The sequence below is a fragment of the Phalangium opilio genome, unplaced genomic scaffold (assembly GCF_054372755.1).
Source record: "Phalangium opilio isolate 3A_F unplaced genomic scaffold, DU_Popi_V2 ptg001170l_1, whole genome shotgun sequence".
Lineage (NCBI taxonomy): Eukaryota > Metazoa > Arthropoda > Arachnida > Opiliones > Phalangiidae > Phalangium > Phalangium opilio.
Genome location: NW_028324255.1, coordinates 5,814,721 through 5,831,963, shown reverse-complemented (window position 1 = coordinate 5,831,963; position 17,243 = coordinate 5,814,721). Strand labels below are relative to the sequence as shown.

The 17,243-nt window shown below is 43.7% G+C and overlaps 1 non-coding gene across 1 annotated transcript; it reads left to right on the top strand.

Annotated features, from left to right (window-relative positions):
• The first annotated feature begins 3,067 nt into the window (after positions 1-3,067).
• On the top strand, positions 3,068-3,140 carry TRNAY-GUA (transfer RNA tyrosine (anticodon GUA)). Its single transcript has one exon. It is a non-coding gene; the product is annotated as a tRNA-Tyr (tRNA).
• The last annotated feature ends 14,103 nt before the right edge of the window (positions 3,141-17,243 follow it).

Genomic DNA, 17,243 nt, shown 5'->3' with positions numbered 1-17,243 from the left:
GGCGTTCGGCTGTTAACCAATAGGTTGGTGGTTCGAGCCCATCCGGGAGCGGTGTTGTGAGGTCTCAGATGTGACGTAAAAAGTCAAGATTTTTACACAATACCTGACGAGCATTTAATTTTTGGGCTTCCGTGGCGCAATGGTTAGCGCGTTCAGCTGTTAACCAATAGGTTGGTGGTTTGAGCCCACCCGGGAGCGGTGTTGTGGGATCTCAAATGTAAGGTAGAAAACCAAAGTTTTTCCACAATACCTGACGACCATTTAGTTTTTGGGCTTCCGTGGCGCAATGGTTAGCGCGTTCGGTTGTTAACCAATAGGTTGGTGGTTCGAGCCCTCCCGGGAGGGGTGATGTGGGATCTCAAATGTAACGTAGAAAGCCAAAGTTTTTCCACAATACCTGACGACCATTTATTTTTTGGGCTTCCTTGGCGCAATGGTTAGCGCGTTCGGCTGTTAACCGAAAGGTTGGTGGTTCGAGCCCAACCGGGAGAGGTGTTGTAGGGTCTCAGATGTTACGTAATAAGTCATAACTTATCCACAATACCTGACAACCATTTAATTTCTGAGCTTCCGTGGCTCAATGGTTAGCGCGTTCGGCTGTTAACCAATAGGTTGGTGGTTCGAGCCCATCCGGGAGCGGTGTTGTGCGGTCTCAGATGTAACGTAAAATGTCAGAGTTTTTCCACAACACCTGACGAACATTTAATTTTTGGGCTTCCGTGGCGCAATGATTAGCGCGTACAGCTGTTAATCGAAAGGTTGAAGGTTCGAGCCCACCCGGGAGAGGTGTTGTGGGGTCTCAGATGTTGCGTAAAAAGTCAAAACTTTTCCACAATACGTGACAACCATTTAATTTCTGAGCTTCCGTGGCTCAATGGTTAGCGCGTTCGGCTGTTAACCGATAGGTTGGTGGTTCGAGCCCATCCGGGAGCGGTGTTGTGACGTCTCAGATGTGACGTAAAAAGTCAAGGTTTTTCCACAATACCTGAAGACCATTTAATTTTTGGGCTTCCGTGGCGCAATGGTTAGCGCGTTGGGCTGTTAACCAATAGGTTGGTGGTTCGAGCCCATCCGGGAGCGGTGTTGTGAGGTCTCAGATGTAACGTAAAAAGTCAAAGTTTTTTCCACAACACCTGACGAACATTTTATTTTTGGGCTTCCGTGGCGCAATGATTAGCGCGTTCAGCTGTTAATCGAAAGGTTGAAGGTTCGAGCCCACCCGGGAGAGGTGTTGTGGGGTCTCAGATGTAGCGTAAAAAGTCAAAACTTTTCCACAATACGTGACAACCATTTAATTTCTGAGCTTCCGTGGCTCAATGGTTAGCGCGTTCGGCTGTTAACCAATAGGTTGGTGGTTCGAGCCCATCCGGGAGCGGTGTTGTGAGGTCTCAGATGTGACGTAAAAAGTCAAGATTTTTACACAATACCTGACGAGCATTTAATTTTTGGGCTTCCGTGGCGCAATGGTTAGCGCGTTCAGCTGTTAACCAATAGGTTGGTGGTTTGAGCCCACCCGGGAGCGGTGTTGTGGGATCTCAAATGTAACGTAGAAAACCAAAGTTTTTCCACAATACCTGACGACCATTTAGTTTTTGGGCTTCCGTGGCGCAATGGTTAGCGCGTTCGGTTGTTAACCAATAGATTGGTGGTTCGAGCCCTCCCGGGAGGGGTGATGTGGGATCTCAAATGTAACGTAGAAAGCCAAAGTTTTTCCACAATACCTGACGACCATTTATTTTTTGGGCTTCCTTGGCGCAATGGTTAGCGCGTTCGGCTGTTAACCGAAAGGTTGGTGGTTCGAGCCCAACCGGGAGAGGTGTTGTAGGGTCTCAGATGTTACGTAATAAGTGATAACTTATCCACAATACCTGACAACCATTTAATTTCTGAGCTTCCGTGGCTCAATGGTTAGCGCGTTCGGCTGTTAACCAATAGGTTGGTGGTTCGAGCCCATCCGGGAGCGGTGTTGTGAGGTCTCAGATGTAACGTAAAAAGTCAAAGTTTTTTCCACAACACCTGACGAACATTTTATTTTTGGGCTTCCGTGGCGCAATGATTAGCGCGTTCAGCTGTTAATCGAAAGGTTGAAGGTTCGAGCCCACCCGGGAGAGGTGTTGTGGGGTCTCAGATGTTGCGTAAAAAGTCAAAACTTTTCCACAATACGTGACAACCATTTAATTTCTGAGCTTCCGTGGCTCAATGGTTAGCGCGTTCGGCTGTTAACCAATAGGTTGGTGGTTCGAGCCCATCCGGGAGCGGTGTTGTGAGGTCTCAGATGTGACGTAAAAAGTCAAGGTTTTTACACAATACATGACGAGCATTTAATTTTTGGGCTTCCGTGGCGCAATGGTTAGCGCGTTCAGCTGTTAACCAATAGGTTGGTGGTTCGAGCCCACCCGGGAGCGGTGTTGTGGGATCTCAAATGTAACGTAGAAAACCAAAGTTTTTCCACAATACCTGACGACCATTTAGTTTTTGGGCTTCCGTGGCGCAATGGTTAGCGCGTTCGGCTGTTAACCAATAGGTTGGTGGTTCGAGCCCACCCGGGAGCGGTGATGTGGGGTCTCAAATGTAACGTAGAAAGCCAAAGTATTTCCACAATACCTGACGACCATTTATTTTTTGGGCTTCCTTGGCGCAATGGTTAGCGCGTTCGGCTGTTAACCGAAAGGTTGGTGGTTCGAGCCCAACCGGGAGAGGTGTTGTAGGGTCTCAGATGTTACGTAATAAGTCATAACTTATCCACAATACCTGACAACCATTTAATTTCTGAGCTTCCGTGGCTCAATGGTTAGCGCGTTCGGCTGTTAACCAATAGGTTGGTGGTTCGAGACCATCCGGGAGCGGTGTTGTGAGGTCTCAGATGTGACGTAAAAAGTCAAGGTTTTTACACAATACCTGACGAGCATTTAATTTTTGGGCTTCCGTGGCGCAATGGTTAGCGCGTTTAGCTGTTAACCAATAGGTTGGTGGTTCGATCCCACCCGAGAGCGGTGTTGTGGGATCTCAAATGTAACGTAGAAAGCCAAAGTTTTTCCACAATACCTGACGACCATTTAGCTTTAGGGCTTCCGTGGCGCAATGGATAGCGCGTTCGGCTGTAAACCAATAGGTTGGTGGTTCGAGCCCACCCGGGAGCGGTTATGTGGGATTTCAAATGTAACGTAGAAAGCCAAAGTTTTTCCACAATACCTGACGACCATTTATTTTTCTGGCTTCCTTGGCGCAATGGTTAGCGCGTTCGGCTGTTAACCGAAAGGTTGGTGGTTCGAGCCCAACCGGGAGAGGTGTTGTAGGGTCTCAGATGTTACGTAATAAGTGATAACTTATCCACAATACCTGACAACCATTTAATTTCTGAGCTTCCGTGGCTCAATGGTTAGCGCGTTCGGCTGTTAACCAATAGGTTGGTGGTTCGAGCCCATCCGGGAGCGGTGTTGTGAGGTCTCAGATGTAACGTAAAAAGTCAAAGTTTTTTCCACAACACCTGACGAACATTTTATTTTTGGGCTTCCGTGGCGCAATGGTTAGCGCGTTCGGCTGTTAACCGAAAGGTTGTTGGTTCGAGCCCAACCGGGAGAGGTGTTGTAGGGTCTCAGATGTAACGTAATAAGTCATAACTTATCCACAATACGTGACAACCATTTAATTTCTGAGCTTCCGTGGCTCAATGGTTAGCGCGTTCGGCTGTTAACCGATAGGTTGGTGGTTCGAGCCCATCCGGGAGCGGTGTTGTGAGGTCTCAGATGTGACGTAAAAAGTCAAGGTTTTTACACAATACCTGACGAGCATTTAATTTTTGGGCTTCCGTGGCGCAATGGTTAGCGCGTTTAGCTGTTAACCAATAGGTTGGTGGTTCGATCCCACCCGGGAGCGGTGATGTGGGATTTCAAATGTAACGTAGAAAGCCAAAGTTTTTCCACAATACCTGACGACCATTTATTTTTCTGGCTTCCTTGGCGCAATGGTTAGCGCGTTCGGCTGTTAACCGAAAGGTTGGTGGTTCGAGCCCAACCGGGAGAGGTGTTGTAGGGTCTCAGATGTAACGTAATAAGTCATAACTTATCCACAATACCTGACAACCATTTAATTTCTGAGCTTCCATGGCTCAATGGTTAGCGCGTTCGGCTGTTAACCAATAGGTTGGTGGTTCGAGCCCATCCGGGAGCGGTGTTGTGAGGTCTCAGATGTAACGTAAAATGTCAGAGTTTTTTCACAACACCTGACGAACATTTAATTTTTGGGCTTCCGTGGCGCAATGATTAGCGCGTACAGCTGTTAATCGAAAGGTTGAAGGTTCGAGCCCACCCGGGAGAGGTGTTGTGGGGTCTCAGATGTTGCGTAAAAAGTCAAAACTTTTCCACAATACGTGACAACCATTTAATTTCTGAGCTTCCGTGGCTCAATGGTTAGCGCGTTCGGCTGTTAACCAATAGGTTGGTGGTTCGAGCCCATCCGGGAGCGGTGTTGTGAGGTCTCAGATGTGACGTAAAAAGTCAAGGTTTTTACACAATACATGACGAGCATTTAATTTTTGGGCTTCCGTGGCGCAATGGTTAGCGCGTTCAGCTGTTAACCAATAGGTTGGTGGTTCGAGCCCACCCAAGAGCGGTGTTGTGGGATCTCAAATGTAACGTAGAAAACCAAAGTTTTTCCACAATACCTGACGACCATTTAGTTTTTGGGCTTCCGTGGCGCAATGGTTAGCGCGTTCGGCTGTTTACCAATAGGTTGGTGGTTCGAGCCCACCCGGGAGCGGTGATGTGGGGTCTCAAATGTAACGTAGAAAGCCAAAGTTTTTCCACAATACCTGACGACCATTTATTTTTTGGGCTTCCTTGGCGCAATGGTTAGCGCGTTCGGCTGTTAACCGAAAGGTTGGTGGTTCGAGCCCAACCGGAAGAGGTGTTGTAGGGTCTCAGATGTAACGTAATAAGTCATAACTTATCCACAATACGTGACAACCATTTAATTTCTGAGCTTCCGTGGCTCAATGGTTAGCGCGTTCGGCTGTTAACCGATAGGTTGGTGGTTCGAGCCCATCCGGGAGCGGTGTTGTGACGTCTCAGATGTGACGTAAAAAGTCAAGGTTTTTCCACAATACCTGAAGACCATTTAATTTTTGGGCTTCCGTGGCGCAATGGTTAGCGCGTTGGGCTGTTAACCAATAGGTTGGTGGTTCGAGCCCACCCGGGCGCGGTGTTGTGGGATCTCAAACGTAACGTAGAAAGCCAAAGTTTTTTCACAACACCTGACGAACATTTAATTTTTGGGCTTCCGTGGCGCAATGATTAGCGCGTTCAGCTGTTAATCGAAAGGTTGCAGGTTCGAGCCCAACAAGGAGAGGTGTTGTGGGGTCTCAGATGTAACGAAAAAAGTCAAAACTTTTCCACAATACGTGACAGTCATTTAATTTCTGAGCTTCCGTGGCTCAATGGTTAGCGCGTTCGGCTGTTAACCAATAGGTTGGTGGTTCGAGCCCATCCGGGAGCGGTGTTGTGAGGTCTCAGATGTGACGTAAAAAGTCAAGGTTTTTACACAATACCTGACGAGCATTTAATTTTTGGGCTTCCGTGGCGCAATGGTTAGCGCGTTCAGCTGTTAACCAATAGGTTGTTGGTTTGAGCCCACCCGGGAGCGGTGTTGTGGGATCTCAAATGTAACGTAGAAAACCAAAGTTTTTCCACATACCTGACGACCATTTAGTTTTTGGGCTTCCGTGGCGCAATGGTTAGCGCGTTCGGTTGTTAACCAATAGGTTGGTGGTTCGAACCCACCCGGGAGGGTGATGTGGAATCTCAAATGTAACGTAGAAAGCCAAAGTTTTTCCACAATACCTGACGACCATTTATTTTTTGGGCTTCCTTGGCGCAATGGTTAGCGCGTTCGGCTGTTAACCGAAAGGTTGGTGGTTCGAGCCCAACCGGGAGAGGTGTTGTAGGGTCTCAGATGTTACGTAATAAGTCATAACTTATCCACAATACCTGACAACCATTTAATTTCTGAGCTTCCGTGGGTCAATGGTTAGCGCGTTCGGCTGTTAACCAATAGGTTGGTGGTTCGAGCCCATCCGGGAGCGGTGTTGTGAGGTCTCAGATGTAACGTAAAATGTCAGAGTTTTTCCGCAACACCTGACGAACATTTAATTTTTGGGCTTCCGTGGCGCAATGATTAGCGCGTACAGCTGTTAATCGAAAGTCTGAAGGTTCGAGCCCACCCGGGAGAGGTGTTGTGGGGTCTCAGATGTTGCGTAAAAAGTCAAAACTTTTCCACAATACGTGACAACCATTTAATTTCTGAGCTTCCGTTGCTCAATGGTTAGCGCGTTCGGCTGTTAACCGATAGGTTGGTGGTTCGAGCCCATCCGGGAGCGGTGTTGTGACGTCTCAGATGTGACGTAAAAAGTCAAGGTTTTTCCACAATACCTGAAGACCATTTAATTTTTGGGCTTCCGTGGCGCGATGGTTAGCGCGTTGGGCTGTTAACCAATAGGTTGGTGGTTCGAGCCCATCCGGGAGCGGTGTTGTGAGGTCTCAGATGTAACGTAAAAAGTCAAGGTTTTTTCCACAACACCTGACGAACATTTAATTTTTGGGCTTCCGTGGCGCAATGATTAGCGCGTTCAGCTGTTAATCGAAAGGCTGAAGGTTCGAGCCCACCCGGGAGAGGTGTTGTGGGGTCTCAGATGTAGCGTAAAAAGTCAAAACTTTTCCACAATACGTGACAACCATTTAATTTCTGAGCTTGCGTGGCTCAATGGTTAGCGCGTTCGGCTGTTAACCAATAGGTTGGTGGTTCGAGCCCATCCGGGAGCGGTGTTGTGGGATCTCAAATGTAACGTAGAAAACCAAAGTTTTTCCACAATACCTGACGACCATTTAGTTTTTGGGCTTCCGTGGCGCAATGGTTAGCGCGTTCTGTTGTTAACCAATACGTTGGTGGTTCGAGCCCACCCGGGAGGGGTGATGTGGGATCTCAAATGTAACGTAGAAAGCCAATGTTTTTCCACAATACCTGACGACCATTTATTTTTTGGTCTTCCTTGGCGCAATGGTTAGCGCGTTCGGCTGTTAACCGAAAGGTTGGTGGTTCGCGCCCAACCGGGAGAGGTGTTGTAGGGTCTCAGATGTAACGTAATAAGTCATAACTTATCCACAATACCTGACGACCATTTAATTTTTGGGCTTCCGTGGCGCAATGGTTAGCGCGTTCAGCTGTTAACCAATAGGTTGTTGGTTTGAGCCCACCCGGGAGCGGTGTTGTGGGATCTCAAATGTAACGTAGAAAACCAAAGTTTTTCCACATACCTGACGACCATTTAGTTTTTGGGCTTCCGTGGCGCAATGGTTAGCGCGTTCGGTTGTTAACCAATAGGTTGGTGGTTCGAACCCACCCGGGAGGGTGATGTGGAATCTCAAATGTAACGTAGAAAGCCAAAGTTTTTCCACAATACCTGACGACCATTTATTTTTTGGGCTTCCTTGGCGCAATGGTTAGCGCGTTCGGCTGTTAACCGAAAGGTTGGTGGTTCGAGCCCAACCGGGAGAGGTGTTGTAGGGTCTCAGATGTTACGTAATAAGTCATAACTTATCCACAATACCTGACAACCATTTAATTTCTGAGCTTCCGTGGGTCAATGGTTAGCGCGTTCGGCTGTTAACCAATAGGTTGGTGGTTCGAGCCCATCCGGGAGCGGTGTTGTGAGGTCTCAGATGTAACGTAAAATGTCAGAGTTTTTCCGCAACACCTGACGAACATTTAATTTTTGGGCTTCCGTGGCGCAATGATTAGCGCGTACAGCTGTTAATCGAAAGGTTGAAGGTTCGAGCCCACCCGGGAGAGGTGTTGTGGGGTCTCAGATGTTGCGTAAAAAGTCAAAACTTTTCCACAATACGTGACAACCATTTAATTTCTGAGCTTCCGTTGCTCAATGGTTAGCGCGTTCGGCTGTTAACCGATAGGTTGGTGGTTCGAGCCCATCCGGGAGCGGTGTTGTGACGTCTCAGATGTGACGTAAAAAGTCAAGGTTTTTCCACAATACCTGAAGACCATTTAATTTTTGGGCTTCCGTGGCGCGATGGTTAGCGCGTTGGGCTGTTAACCAATAGGTTGGTGGTTCGAGCCCATCCGGGAGCGGTGTTGTGAGGTCTCAGATGTAACGTAAAAAGTCAAGGTTTTTTCCACAACACCTGACGAACATTTAATTTTTGGGCTTCCGTGGCGCAATGATTAGCGCGTTCAGCTGTTAATCGAAAGGCTGAAGGTTCGAGCCCACCCGGGAGAGGTGTTGTGGGGTCTCAGATGTAGCGTAAAAAGTCAAAACTTTTCCACAATACGTGACAACCATTTAATTTCTGAGCTTGCGTGGCTCAATGGTTAGCGCGTTCGGCTGTTAACCAATAGGTTGGTGGTTCGAGCCCATCCGGGAGCGGTGTTGTGGGATCTCAAATGTAACGTAGAAAACCAAAGTTTTTCCACAATACCTGACGACCATTTAGTTTTTGGGCTTCCGTGGCGCAATGGTTAGCGCGTTCTGTTGTTAACCAATACGTTGGTGGTTCGAGCCCACCCGGGAGGGGTGATGTGGGATCTCAAATGTAACGTAGAAAGCCAATGTTTTTCCACAATACCTGACGACCATTTATTTTTTGGTCTTCCTTGGCGCAATGGTTAGCGCGTTCGGCTGTTAACCGAAAGGTTGGTGGTTCGCGCCCAACCGGGAGAGGTGTTGTAGGGTCTCAGATGTAACGTAATAAGTCATAACTTATCCACAATACCTGACGACCATTTAATTTTTGGGCTTCCGTGGCGCAATGGTTAGCGCGTTCGACTGTTAACCGAAAGGTTGGTGGTTCGAGCCCAACCGGGAGAGGTGTTGTAGGGTCTCAGATGTAACGTAATAAGTCATAACTCAGTGCCGTCTTATCCATTGGGCCCGTTGGGCACTGGCCCAGGGGCCAATTAAGAACAGGGGCCCCATAATTGTCAAATAATACTCATTTTACATTTCTTGTCAGAAGAAAACCACTAGAAAATATAAACTAATTTCCATCGGTCATTCAGTCTTTTCAATGAAAAATTTGGCCTTCGAACTTGAAAAATGTAAAACTAAAAATCTGAGACCTATAAGATAGTCACCCATTGCCTAGGCTTTTATGTTATCCCTCCTCTCCATGGCCTCACTTCACAACCGCACATCGGCTTATTTATTTAGTTTGAAACCTTCACTTTAAATCAGACTCAGTCTAAACTGTCACTTTGCCCATGCGCAGAGAGAAAACCTGGAATTTTCTCGCTCATTCTCGCTGTTAGGTGGCATGTGGATGTGGGGTACAAGTCTATTTCTTTCCCTGCTGAAAGTAGACAACTCTGTTTAAAATATAATGCCTATTATGAATAAAATTATGGCTGAGATGTTAGACAAACTATAAATAGAGATTATTAGTGATCAAATCAAAAATGAAACATAATACTTCAGAAGATAATACCCAGAAGATAAAACGAGCTGCGCAGGAGAAAGAGAAAGCTGACAAACTTCGCAAGGTAACATCATGAGAAGTGCTGAGCCTGGTAAAATTACTCTTTCAACAATATCACCGAAGCCCTCAACGACTACCACAGTTCCAACCGACATTGCAGTGGAGTCATCACTTGTTCCTACAACTGATCCAGATGAGGATATTCCACCAGTGGAAGTGCCTAAATGTGAAACGAAAACATCTTCCTTCCAGGAAACAGATGTAGGCTATGGGTAATCGGCAATCCTAACACAGTTGAATGCTGGATTCGAAATGGGCCGACATCTTGTCAGAACCATGAAAAGACCTTTCCAAGATACGCCGAGTGTATAAAAAGGATGGAGATACCATTAGAATTCCAAGACAAGATATTTGCCAAAAAATGTGTTCAAACGTGAATTACGTAATGGCGATCCAAAAAATGATCGACTTCGATCCAATTCTAAAGGAATTTTCAAGGAAGAAAGTGCACAAATGTTTCTAGCTTTGCGTTCACTATTAAATTTGTAGACTTTCGTTTGAAGGAAATAATAAATATTTTTATTTCTCGATTAATTTGATTTGTATAGGGGATTAGGGGGCCCAATATACTGCACTGCCCAGGGGCCCATATAGCACCAAAGACGGCCCTGTCATAACTTATCCACAATACCTGACAACCATTTAATTTCTGAGCTTCCGTGGCTCAATGGTTAGCGCGTTCGGCTGTTAACCAATAGGTTGGTGGTTCGAGCCCATCCGGAAGCGGTGTTGTGAGGTCTCAGATGTGACGTAAAAAGTCAAGGTTTTTACACAATACCTGACGAGCATTTAATTTTTGGGCTTCCGTGGCGCAACCACCAACCTATTGGTTAACAGCCGAACGCGCTAACCATTGAGCCACGGAAGCCCAAAAATTAAGTGTTCGTCAGGTATTGTGGAAAAACTCTGACATTTTACGTTACATCTGAGACCTCACAACACCGCTCCCGGATGGGCTCAAACCACCAACCTATTGGTTAACAGCCGAACGCGCTAACCTTTGAGCCACGGAAGCTCAGAAATTAAATGGTTGTCAGGTATTGTGGATAAGTTATGACTTTTTACGTTACATCTGAGACCCTACAACACCTCTTCCGGTTGGGCTCGAACCACCAACCTTTCGCTTAACAGCCGAACGCGCTAACCATTGCGCCAAGGAAGCCCAAAAATTTCAAGGGTCATCAGGTATTGTGGCAAAACTTTGGCTTTCTACGTTACATTTGAGATCCCACACCACCGCTCCCGGGTGGGCTCGAACCACCAACCTATTGGTTAACAGCCGAACGCGCTAACCATTGAGCCACGGAAGCTCAGAAATTAAATGGTTGTCACGTATTGTGGATAAGTTTTGACTTTTTACGTTACATCTGAGACCTCACAACACCGCTCCCGGATGGGCTCGAACCACCAACCTATTGGTTAACAGCCGAACGCGCTAACCATTGCGCCACGGAAGCCCAAAAATTAAATGGTCGTCAGGTGTTGTGGAAAAAACCTTGACTCTTTACGTCACATCTGAGACGTCACAACACCGCTCCCGGATGGGCTCGAAAAACACACCTGTTGGTTAACAACCGAACGCGCTAACCTTTGAGCCACGGAAGCTCAGAAATTAAATGGTTGTCAGGTATTGTGGATAAGTTTGACTTTTTACGTTACATCTGAGACCCTACAACACCTCTTCCGGTTGGGCTCGAACCACCAACCTTTCGGTTAACAGCCGAACGCGCTAACCATTGCGCAAAGGAAGCCCAAAAATTTAATGGTCGTCAGGTATTGTGGCAAAACTTTGGCTTTCTACGTTACATTTGAGATCCAACACCACCGCTCCCGGGTGGGCTCGAACCACCAACCTATTGGTTAACAGCCGAACGCGCTAACCATTGCGCCACGGAAGTCCAAAAATTAAATGGTCGTCAGGTATTGTGGAAAAACTTTGGCTTTCTACGTTACGTTTGAGATCCCACAACGCCGCTCCCGGGTGGGCTCGAACCACTAACCTATTGGTTAACAGCTGAACGCGCTAACCATTGCGCCACGGAAGCCCAGAAATTAAATGCTCGTCAGGTATTGTGTAAAAACCTTGACTTTTTACGTCACATCTGAGACCTCACATCACCGCTCCCGGGTGGGCTCAAACCACCAACCTATTGGTTAACAGCCGAACGCGCTAACCATTGAGCCACGGAAGCTCAGAAATTAAATGGTTGTCAGGTATTGTGGATAAGTTATGACTTATTACGTTACATCTGAGACCCTACAACGCCTCTCCCGGTTGGGCGCGAACCACCAACCTTTCGGTTAACAGCCGAACGCGCTAACCATTGCGCCAAGGAAGCCCAAAAAATAAATGGTCGTCAGGTATTGTGGAAAAACATTGGCTTTCTACGTTACATTTGAGATCCCACATCACCCCTCCCGGGTGGGCTCGAACCACCAACCTATTGGTTAACAACCGAACGCGCTAACCATTGCGCCACGGAAGCCCAAAAACTAAATGGTCGTCAGGTATTGTGGAAAAACTTTGGTTTTCTACGTTACATGTGAGATCCCACAACACCGCTCCCGGGTGGGCTCAAACCACCAACCTATTGGTTAACAGCTGAACGCGCTAACCATTGCGCCACTGAAGCCCAAAAATTAAATGCTCGTCAGGTATTGTGTAAAAACCTTGAATTTTTTGCGTCACATCTGAGACCTCACAACACCGCTCCCGGATTTGCTCGAACCACCAACCTATTGGTTAACAGCCGAACGCGCTAACCATTGAGCCACGCAAGCTCCCAGCCGAACGCGCTAACCATTGCGCCACGGAAGCACAAAAGTTAAATGCTCGTCAGGTATTGTGTAAAAACCTTGACTTTTTACGTCACATCTGAGACATCACAACACCGCTCCCGGATGGGCTCGAACCACCAATCTATTGGTTAACAGCCGAACGCGCTAACCATTGAGCCACGGAAGCTCAGAAATTAAATGGTTGTCAGGTATTGTGGATAAGTTATGACTAATTAAAGCAAAAAGTATAAAAATAATGGTTTCAGTGAACATATGTTATTAAAAATCGAGGTGCATTTTTATTTATTGTTCAATCGAGATGAAATCACTTTTAATGAGTGTTTTATAGGGAATTAAGCTGAATTCGGTCAAACATTTCTCCAGAAAAAAATGCATTCAAAAGTGTACCGAAAAAATCGCATGTTTTTCTTCTTCAAGATACAAAATCCGTGAGTACGATTTCTTATTGAAAATTGAATTTTAACAGTTTTTTGAATGAATATCGTTACATTGCTTGAATTAAAGCAAAAAGTATAAAAATAATGGTTTCAGTGAATATATTTGAAAATAGTGAAGAAATACTCAAAATATGCTTCTTTGGCCGTGAAACGTCGATTTTGAAAATGTTATTAAAAATCGAGGTACATTTTTAATTATTGTTCAATCGAGATGAAATCACTTTTAATGAGTGTTTTATAGGGAATTAAGCTGAATTCGGTCAAACATTTCTCCAGAAAAAAATGCATTTAAAAATGTACCGAAAAAATCGCATGCTTTTTTTCTTCAAGATACAAAATCCGTGACATCGATTTCTTATTTAAAATTGAATTTTAAAAGTTTATTGAATGAATATCGTTACATTTGCTTGAATTAACGCAAAAATTACAAAAATAATGGTTTCAGTGGTTATATTTGAAAATAGAGAACAAATACTCAAAATGTTTTTCTCAGGCCGAGTTACGTCGATTTTGAGAATGTTATTAAAAATCGAGGTACATTTTTATTTATTGTTCAATCGAGATGAAATCACTTTTAATGAGTGTTTTATAGGGAATTAAGCTGAATTCGGTCAAAAATTTCTCCAGAAAAAAATGCATTCAAAAAATTACCGAAAAAATCGCAGGTTTTTCTTCTTCAAGACACAAAATCCGTGAATACGATTTCTTATTGAAAATTGAATTTTAACAGTTTTTTGAATGAATATCGTTACATTGCTTGAATTAAAGCAAAAAGTATTAAAATAATGGTTTCAATGAATATATTTGAAAATAGTGAAGAAATACTCAAAGTATGCTTCTTTGGCCGTGAAACGTCGATTTTGAAAATGTTGTTAAAAATCGAGGTAAATTTTTAATTATTGTTCAATCGAGATGAAATCACTTTCAATGAGTGTTTTATAGGGAATTAAGCTGAATTCGGTCAAACATTTCTCCAAAAAAAATGCATTCAAAAGTGTACCGAAAAAATCGCATGTTTTTCTTCTTCAAGATACAAAATCCGTGACAACGATTTCTTATTGAAAAATTGAATTTTAACAGTTTTTTGATTGAATATCGTTACATTTGCTTGAATTAAAGCAAAATGTATAAAAATAATGGTTTCAGTGAACATATTTGAAAATAGTGAAGAAATACTCAAAGTATGCTTCTTTGGCCGTGAAACGTCGATTTTGAAATTGTTTGAGATCCCACATCACCGCTCCCGGGTGGGCTCAAACCACCAACCTATTGGTTAACAGCCGAACGCGCTAACCATTGAGCCACGGAAGCTGAGAAATTAAATGGTTGTCAGGTATTGTGGATAAGTTATGACTTATTACGTTACATCTGAGACCCTACAACACCTCTCCCGGTTGGGCGCGAACCACCAACCTTTCGGTTAACAGCCGAACGCGCTAACCATTGCGCCAAGGAAGCCCAAAAAATAAATGGTCGTCAGGTATTGTGGAAAAACATTGGCTTTCTACGTTACATTTGAGATCCCACATCACCCCTCCCGGGTGGGCTCGAACCACCAACCTATTGGTTAACAACCGAACGCGCTAACCATTGCGCCACGGAAGCCCAAAAACTAAATGGTCGTCAGGTATTGTGGAAAAACTTTGGTTTTCTACGTTACATGTGAGATCCCACAACACCGCTCCCGGGTGGGCTCAAACCACCAACCTATTGGTTAACAGCTGAACGCGCTAACCATTGCGCCACGGAAGCCCAAAAATTAAATGCTCGTCAGGTATTGTGTAAAAACCTTGAATTTTTACGTCACATCTGAGACCTCACAACACCGCTCCCGGATTTGCTCGAACCACCAACCTATTGGTTAACAGCCGAACGCGCTAACCATTGAGCCACGCAAGCTCCCAGCCGAACGCGCTAACCATTGCGCCACGGAAGCACAAAAGTTAAATGCTCGTCAGGTATTGTGTAAAAACCTTGACTTTTTACGTCACATCTGAGACCTCACAACACCGCTCCCGGATGGGCTCGAACCACCAATCTATTGGTTAACAGCCGAACGCGCTAACCATTGAGCCACGGAAGCTCAGAAATTAAATGGTTGTCAGGTATTGTGGATAAGTTATGACTAATTAAAGCAAAAAGTATAAAAATAATGGTTTCAGTGAACATATGTTATTAAAAATCGAGGTGCATTTTTATTTATTGTTCAATCGAGATGAAATCACTTTTAATGAGTGTTTTATAGGGAATTAAGCTGAATTCGGTCAAACATTTCTCCAGAAAAAAATGCATTCAAAAGTGTACCGAAAAAATCGCATGTTTTTCTTCTTCAAGATACAAAATCCGTGAGTACGATTTCTTATTGAAAATTGAATTTTAACAGTTTTTTGAATGAATATCGTTACATTGCTTGAATTAAAGCAAAAAGTATAAAAATAATGGTTTCAGTGAATATATTTGAAAATAGTGAAGAAATACTCAAAATATGCTTCTTTGGCCGTGAAACGTCGATTTTGAAAATGTTATTAAAAATCGAGGTACATTTTTAATTATTGTTCAATCGAGATGAAATCACTTTTAATGAGTGTTTTATAGGGAATTAAGCTGAATTCGGTCAAACATTTCTCCAGAAAAAAATGCATTTAAAAATGTACCGAAAAAATCGCATGTTTTTTTTCTTCAAGATACAAAATCCGTGACATCGATTTCTTATTTAAAATTGAATTTTAACAGTTTATTGAATGAATATCGTTACATTTGCTTGAATTAACGCAAAAATTACAAAAATAATGGTTTCAGTGGTTATATTTGAAAATAGAGAACAAATACTCAAAATGTTTTTCTCAGGCCGAGTTACGTCGATTTTGAGAATGTTATTAAAAATCGAGGTACATTTTTATTTATTGTTCAATCGAGATGAAATCACTTTTAATGAGTGTTTTATAGGGAATTAAGCTGAATTCGGTCAAAAATTTCTCCAGAAAAAAATGCATTCAAAAAATTACCGAAAAAATCGCAGGTTTTTCTTCTTCAAGACACAAAATCCGTGAATACGATTTCATATTGAAAATTGAATTTTAACAGTTTTTTGAATGAATATCGTTACATTGCTTGAATTAAAGCAAAAAGTATTAAAATAATGGTTTCAATGAATATATTTGAAAATAGTGAAGAAATACTCAAAGTATGCTTCTTTGGCCGTGAAACGTCGATTTTGAAAATGTTGTTAAAAATCGAGGTAAATTTTTAATTATTGTTCAATCGAGATGAAATCACTTTCAATGAGTGTTTTATAGGGAATTAAGCTGAATTCGGTCAAACATTTCTCCAAAAAAAAATGCATTCAAAAGTGTACCGAAAAAATCGCATGTTTTTCTTCTTCAAGATACAAAATCCGTGACAACGATTTCTTATTGAAAAATTGAATTTTAACAGTTTTTTGATTGAATATCGTTACATTTGCTTGAATTAAAGCAAAATGTATAAAAATAATGGTTTCAGTGAACATATTTGAAAATAGTGAAGAAATACTCAAAGTATGCTTCTTTGGCCGTGAAACATCGATTTTGAAATTGTTTGAGATCCCACATCACCGCTCCCGGGTGGGCTCAAACCACCAACCTATTGGTTAACAGCCGAACGCGCTAACCATTGAGCCACGGAAGCTCAGAAATTAAATGGTTGTCAGGTATTGTGGATAAGTTATGACTTATTACGTTACATCTGAGACCCTACAACACCTCTCCCGGTTGGGCGCGAACCACCAACCTTTCGGTTAACAGCCGAACGCGCTAACCATTGCGCCAAGGAAGCCCAAAAAATAAATGGTCGTCAGGTATTGTGGATAAACATTGGCTTTCTACGTTACATTTGAGATCCCACATCACCCCTCCCGGGTGGGCTCGAACCACCAACCTATTGGTTAACAACCGAACGCGCTAACCATTGCGCCACGGAAGCCCAAACAACCCCTCCATAGGAAATGCATTAGACTATACTTTGCAGGCTCGTAACTCTGTTTCTACTCGAGATACGGGGATGTCCTTTGAGTATGTTTTATTCCAATTTGTCCCCCATCTAACCATACTAAAAACATTGAGCTACGACAAACAGGGGCCGAGATATTAAGCAAAATGTTCGTCAACTTTGGTATCGTCTCACTTATTTTTATTATGTTACTTATGATTTTTGCACTAAACTTTGGAGGCTCATAACTCTTGTTCTACAAGAGATACTGGGATCTCCTTTGGATATGTCATAGTACTCTTTGCTCCCCATACAAGGATACTTTAAACTTGAGGCTACCTGAATATCGTCGTCAACTTATTTTTTGTCTCACTTATTGTTAGAAGGTTACTTTTGATTTTTGAAAATAAACTTTGCAGGCTCGTAACTCTGTTTCTACTGGAGATACGGGGATGTCCTTTGAGTATGTTATAGACCAATTTGTCCTCCATCTAGCCATACT